Consider the following 7908-nt stretch of genomic DNA (forward strand, 5'->3'; position numbering starts at 1 on the left):
CGGTAAACGAGTCAAAGTACAGTACTAGCATATAGAGTCTCAATGATGTTTCAAGTAGTAAGGACTAATGGTGTACAACCAAAACCGCGGACTTTATCCACTCGATAAGTGATAACCACTTGAAAAGTCCGGATAGGGTAGTTCAATCATTCATCATATGAATATCCATTTGCATGCTTTGAACATCTCTATGTTCCATACCAATGAAACGTGGTACTCGGCATCGCAAACGCTAGTCTCAATCTCGAGCGATCTTTATCCTTATTAACGTACGGCTCAATCGACTAGGAACTGTTTAGAATATACAGTGACTTTAAGATATGTTTCATGATAGCCATCCCCATGTGCTACCACATCTTACATACACTATAGTATATTCAATGTCTTCATCTAAACATCTTATAGTATGTCACAACATAATAATATGATAAAATATAAAGTAAATGCCATTATAAAAGTGTAAATTATATTAAACAAAAGATTGTTTATACATAGAGTCATAAAAGCTCTTAGCCACAAGTTTGCTGACCAGGCACCCACTCTTTCAATCTCCCACTTGCCCTAAAGCCAACTAGTCATACTACGTAGTCCCATTGTTTCGCGATGTTTGTCAAATAATGGTCCTGGCAAGGGCTTAGTAAGTGGATCAGCGATATTGTCTGCAGAGGCCACTCTCTCGACAGTGATGTCTCCTCTTTCCACGATCTCCCGGATGATGTGGTATTTCCTCAGTACGTGTTTGGATCTTTGATGAGACCTTGGTTCCTTTGCCTAAGCAACGGCACCCGTGTTGTCACAGTACACCGGGACTGGACCAACAGCTTCAGGAATAACGCCCAACTCTTGGACGAAATTCCTCATCCAAACGGCCTCTTTAGCAGCAGCTGATGCCGCAATGTATTCTGCCTCAGTGGTGGAATCCGCTGTGGTGTCCTGCTTGGAACTCTTTCAAGAGACAGCACCGCCATTGAGCATGAACACAAATTTAGAGGTTGACTTCGAGTCATCCACGTCACTTTGGAAGCTAGAGTCGGTATAGCCTTCCAATTTCAGTTCTCTTCCTCCATAAACCATGAATACATTCTTAGTTCTTCTCAAGTACTTAAGAATATCCTTCACGGCTTTCCAATGCATTTGACCAGGATTGGCTTGATATCTGCTCGTGACACTCAGAGCAAATGCCACATCCGGTCTGGTAGATATCATCCCATACATGATACTCCCTATGGCTGATGCATATGGTATGTGTGTCATTTTCTCTATCTCTTCGTCAGTCTTGGGACACATAGACTTGGATAGAGAGACTCCATGACACATAGGTAGATGTCCTCTCTTGGACTCATCCATTGAAAACCTTTTCAATATAGTGTCGATGTAGGTAGCTTGAGTAAGTCCTATCATTCTCTTAGATCTATCTCTATAGATCTGTATCCCTAGAATATAGGACGCCTCACCCAAATCCTTCATCGAGAATCTACCTGATAACCATATCTTTGTTGACTGCAACATCCCTACATCATTCCCAATGAGTAAGATGTCATCAACATAAAGTACTAAGAATGTCACAGCATCCTTAACTACTTTCTTGTACACGAACAGTTCCTCCGGGTTCTTGATGAAACCAAAATCCTTTATTGTTTCATCAAATTTCTGGTTCCAACTTCTTGATGCTTGTTTGAGACCATAGATCGATCTCTGAAGCTTGCATACCTTATGCTCGCTTCCCATGGATGTGAATCCCTCGGGCTGCATCATATAGATTTTTTCCTTAATGTTTCCATTAAGAAATGCAGTCTTCACATCCATTTGCCATATCTCATAGTCATACCATGATGCTATGGCAATAAGGATTCTTATGGACTTGAACATTGCGACTGGTGAAAAAGTTTCATCATAGTCAACTCCTTGTCTTTGAGGATAACCTTTTGCCACCAATCGTGCCTTGTAGGTCAGTACCTTTCCATCAGGCCCAAGTTTTCACTTATAGATCCATTTACACCCTATTGGAACAATTCCATCGGGAGGATCTACTAAAGTCCAAACTTGGTTTGTATGCATCGAATCTATTTCCGACTGCATAGCTTCAAGCCATAAATTCGAATCCGCATCAGAAATTGCTTCCTTGAAGTTTCTTGGATCACATCCAATGTCGGGTTCACTTTGATCCCCTTCAAGAATAAAACCATATCTAATAGGAGGCCTAGAAGTCCTCTCGGATCTTCTAGTAATAGGCGTGTCAACCATTATTTTGTATCTCGGATTCTTCTCGAATTTCTTCGAGTTCCATCATCTTGCCTTTCTTATCCAATAAGAACTCCTTCTCCAAGAAGGTGGTATTCCTTGAAACAAACACTTTTGTTTCAGTAGGATGATAGAAATAATATCCGATTGAATTCTTCGGATACCCTACAAAATAACATAAGGTGGATCGACTATCCAACTTATCTTCCACTATCTGCTTCACGTAAGCAGGACATCCCCAAATCCTCAAGTACGAATACTTAGGAGCTTTGCCATTCCATAACTCGTATGGTGTTTTGTTCACTGCTTTAGTGTGGACGTTGTTCAACAACAATACCGTCGTTTCAAGAGCATAGCCCCAAAACGAAGGTGGGAGCTCAGTGAAGCTCATCATGGATCGAACCATGTCCAACAAAGTTCGATTGCGACGCTCCGAAACACCATTAAGCTGAGGTGTCATAGGAGGAGTCCACTGAGAGAGAATCTCATTCTCTTTTAGATAGCTCAAAAACTCGGTACTCAAGTATTCTCCACCTCGATCCGATCGAAGTGCTTTAATACTCTTACCTAGTTTGTTTTCTACTTCAAGTTGTCCATTTCCAATCAAACATTCATTCTTGTAAATATTGCAAGTCTGGAACAAATAAAACATCTCTCAAAAGTAACTTAAAATCGTTCTACAAAATTAAATAAACGTCTCCCACAGCTTTGTCTTCAACTCTAGAACCATTTCCGAGCCTCAGCAGGGTCTCACCCATTCTAAGCTTGCGACTTCTTGTCATCACCTGCAAATCATTGCAAATGTGAGATCCACATCCGGTATCCAATACCCAAGAAGTAGTATTAAGTGAAACATTTATTTCAATATAAAACATACCCTTCGCAGTTCGCAACTGCTCTAGATATTCCTTGCAGTTACGTTTCCAATGGCCGGGTTTCTTGCAGTGATGGCAAACATCCTTGGATTTTTCCATGTTTGAAGCCTTTGTCCATTCCGTGTAGTTTGCACCAGTCAGTTTGTTTTGTTCGAGAATAGAGAATAGTGGATTGCGCGAATTCATCTTAATGAAATACTGAAAAGAAACAGACAATAATCAGTGATTGTTTAATTAATTTACTAAGACATAAAATAAGGCGAAATTTATTTTATGAATCTCACTCCCACTATTTTAACGATTTCACTACCCTCTAGTGAAAATGAGAACATTTTCTTTAGTGGGAACATGGAGTCCAATTGACAAACTATAGTCCCGAATAATATCAGCCAACCATAATTTTCAAAAGGTAGAGCCCAATTTGTGACGACCCGGTTCTTAATCTCTCAAATTCACAAAATTAATCCAAGATCATGAATTAAAGATAAGCAAACACCAAACATTCAAAGCTGGAATTTTTTTTTTTTTTTAATGGGCTGCGCTCGAGCGGCTGAAATGCGCCGCTCGGGCGAACCCTGTTGGTGTCAAAACAGTAGCCAACTGCCCTGGCTGCGCTCGGGCTGCTATTTTCTGCAGCTCGGGCGCAGCCCTAGGCAGTTTCCTGCCCACAAAACGTAGCTCAAAACTAGCTCTAAAACTTGCTGTCAAACTTGAACCTTTGATCTACTAAAACAGGCACAAAGTAAGAATCAAGTTCTAAACATGTTGTATCAACTCCCAAAAGCATCATCATGATATAGAAATCATATCAAATCAACAACATATATATACATTAACAACTCAAGGCAAGAGTAGAACATCCATTTCAAGTGTTTGTTTACAAGATCAACTATCAACATTTTAACTAAAGTTCATGTCTACTAATTCAAAGCCTCAACTCTTATTCTAAACATATAAGACAGCAACTTCATTTCTATACCGGATCATCACGCTAATCTCTCATCTCTTGTTCTTCAATTCCGCTTTTGCCCGGATCCACTTCCTCCTATTGCAATGACACATACAACAAAACAATAGCCGGATAATTCCGTTGAGAAATAGATTTCCCAGTAAAAGCGACTAAACATGCATAACAACATATATCAAGATCATGATATAAAAGTAAATACAATGCATGTTTTCAAAACAAGGTTCATTTCGTCATTCATCGGTTGGGATCCCTAGAAGTAGATATCATAACTAATCCACCGACTCTCCCGCTCGAGGTGGGGTTACTTATCTTTCTTCTCTAGACTTTGAAGCAATCATATATGCAAATCAGACGCTAGGCTAAAACAACCACCCAGGCCATACATATACAATTCCTCAAATCGTCTATTCGAACGTTTCCGTTCATTTCAAAATCAAGAATAAGTCTTCAAGATGAATGCAACTTATATATCATCATCAAGGCATTCACTATATCAAAAACTTATCCAATAACTCAAAGTAAAGCACATAAGAGCAAATAATCAAACAAGTATGTGATTTAGGGGATCTCGATACAAACCATCTCGAGTTGTATTCCCAATTAAATAATAATCCACTTTTACCTTTCAAAAATGATGTTTAGGATGTCTTCTAGCTTGTCCAACTCTGTACAAGATCAATCACCAAACACATCTCAAAACATCAACCCAACCTTCAACAAGAACTTCAAAGGAAACTCTACCAACCTTGTTCTATCGTTTATCGGTTTCGGAGTTGACTTCTCGAGTTTATATGCCCTGTTTAAGCACTGAAACAAAAGCATAACAAGCAAGGAATCATCAGCCAAAAACTTCAGCAACTTCTAAGTTCAAGAACAATAGCAAATTGCTTCAATTCAAGAGTTCGACGGCATATCGGTATAACTTCGACGATTCCAAACATCTCAATACCAATAACAGCTATATACGATTCAAAACCAACATAATCTTCAAGATAACAGCATATAAAACAATCGAATCATAGCTGGAGATCATAAGAACAAGATCTAACAATCAATCTTCAATCCAATCTCAAGAACACAAAAGATAGAAGCTTAACAACAACACTTCATATCAACATCTGATATCTGTCAAATTCGACTTCTCAAACCTTGATAATCAAATAAGAAACTTACATCAAATCAAAGTTCATCTTGCGAGGATTCCAAAACATCTTTCGGAATCGAAAACGGATAATCGTAGCTCAAGATATATGGATTTGAAGACAAAGATTGCAACTAGAAAACTTCTCTGTTTCTACCTCTCGATTTCTTGGCTTGGATTTCTGAATAATCTGAGGGAATACACGTGCATGCCTAATCACCCTTTTCATTTCTGATAAATTCATTAGAAATTGTACTTTAGTCCCTCAACTATTCAAAAATTGCAATTTAGTCCTCAGCTTCTCAATTTATTCAATTTCAATCCTAAATAATTTAAGAATATTAGAATTTAAATCAAAACTCTAAATATTCCCAAATTAAATATTCTCGGATCAAAATTAAAGAATTCTGGGCGTTACAATTCTCCCCCACTAAGACACGATTTCGTCCTCGAAATCTAAGGTAATATCAACAGATCATATATCAAATATCAGATAACATAAAACTAAAGAAGACTCACATCATTGGAACATTTCAGGAAATCTTTGCTTCATATCAGATTCAGTCTCCCAAGTCGCTTCTTCAATACCATGACGACTCCACTGGACTTTCACAAGTGGAATAGTCTTCGTTCGTAGTTACTTGTCCTTTCGATCAAGAATCTGAATTGGCTTTTCAAAATAACTCAAAGTCTCGTCGAGTTCAGCCTCATCAGATTGAAGCACATGAGATTCATCAGCAAGATATTTACGAAGCATCGATACATGAAAAACATCATGTATTCCAGATAACGATGGAGGAAGAGCTAGTCGATAGGCAAGATTGCCTATTTTCTCCAAAATTTCATAAGGACCGATGTAGCGTGGAGACAACTTTCCTCGTTTGCCAAATCTGACAGTGCCTCTGAACGGAGAAATCTTCAAAAATACACGATCCCCCTGTTCAAAAGACAATGGTCGACGTCGAATGTTGGCATATTTTGTCTGTTTATCTTGAGCTGTCTTCATTCGTTTCTGAATAAGCTTCACCTGGTCATTCATATCACATATCATATCACGACCAGTATCAGGTACTTCAGAAATATCATCATAGTACAAAGGAGATCGACATTTTATTCCGTATAAAGCTTCAAAAGGAGCCATTCCTATACTCAATTGATAGCTGTTGTTGTACGATAATTCACAAAGAGGTAGTGATTCTTGCCAACTAGTGCCAAAATCAAGCACTACAGCTCTCAACATGTCCTCCAATGTTTGAATAGTACGCTCAGACTGTCCGTCAGTCTGTGGATGATAAGTTTTGCTCAAATGTAACTGAGTACCCAAAGCGTTCTGCAAACTATGCCAGAAATGTGATGAATCGAGGATCACGATCTGATACAATAGATTTCGGCACTCCGTGCAATCTGACAACTTCACGGACATAAATCTCTGTCATCTGGTCGTGTCTATACGTCATACAATATGGAATAAAACACGCTGATTTCGTCAATCTGTCAATAATCACCCAGATAGCATCACAACCTCTAGAAGATCGAGGTAATCTAGTCACAAAGTCCATGGAAATATGATCCCATTTCCATTCCGGTATAGACAAACTCTGTAACAAACCAGGCGGTCTCTTCCTCTCAGCCTTCACCTGTTGGCAATTCAAACATCGAGCTACAAAATCAGTGATATCAGTCTTCATTTGCTTCCACCAATAATGAGCTTTCAGATCGTTATACATCTTCCTACCACCAGGATGAATACTGTAACGACTACAATGCGCCTCTTTCAGTAGTTGTTGATGTACATCAGAAATATCAGGCACTACAAGGCGATTGTGAACATATAGAAGATCATCTTGAACCCGATATTCAGATACATGCCCTGATCGAACTTTCTCAATCGAGTTCTGTACATTCTGATCAAGTTTCTGAGCATCTCGAATTCTTACCAATAAAGCTGGTTCAACTTGCATGTGGTAGAGTCGTAATGGCTGATAATTTGTATCAAATACTAATCCAGATAAACAATAGTTTTCAATCAAATTTGATACACCAATCGTCGATAAGGACAAATAACATACCTTTCGACTAAGTGCATCTGCTGCTGCATTTGATTTCCCCGGATAGTACTTAATTTCACAATCAAAGTCTTTCAGCAAATCAAGCCATCTCTGCTGTCTCATATTCAATTCTGACTGAGAAAACAGATATTTCAGACTCTTGTGATCAGAATAGATCTCAAACTGTTCCCCGTACAGATAATGTCGCCAAATCTTCAAAGCAAATACAATGGCGGCCAATTCAAGATCATGAATCGGATATCTGGTTTCATGAGGCTTCAATTGTCTCGAGGCATAAGCAATCACATGACCTTGCTGCATTAAAACACAACCTAAACCTCGGTGAGATGCATCACAATAAACAGTGAAACCACCAGTACCTGAAGGAATCGTCAAGACTGGTGCACTGGTCAATCGTTTCTTCAACTCCAGAAAACTGGATTCACAAGCATCAGACCAGACAAATGGAGTATTCTTCTGAGTCAACTGAGTAATCGGCTTTGCAATACTGGAAAAATCTTTAATGAATCGACGATAATACCCAGCCAATCCCATAAAACTTCGGATCTCAGGAACAGATGTCGGTCTTGACCAACTGATCACTGCTTCAACTTTACTTGGATCCACAGAAAT

Source organism: Henckelia pumila, chromosome 4 (assembly GCF_033568475.1).
Source record: "Henckelia pumila isolate YLH828 chromosome 4, ASM3356847v2, whole genome shotgun sequence".
NCBI classification, from domain to species: domain Eukaryota; kingdom Viridiplantae; phylum Streptophyta; class Magnoliopsida; order Lamiales; family Gesneriaceae; genus Henckelia; species Henckelia pumila.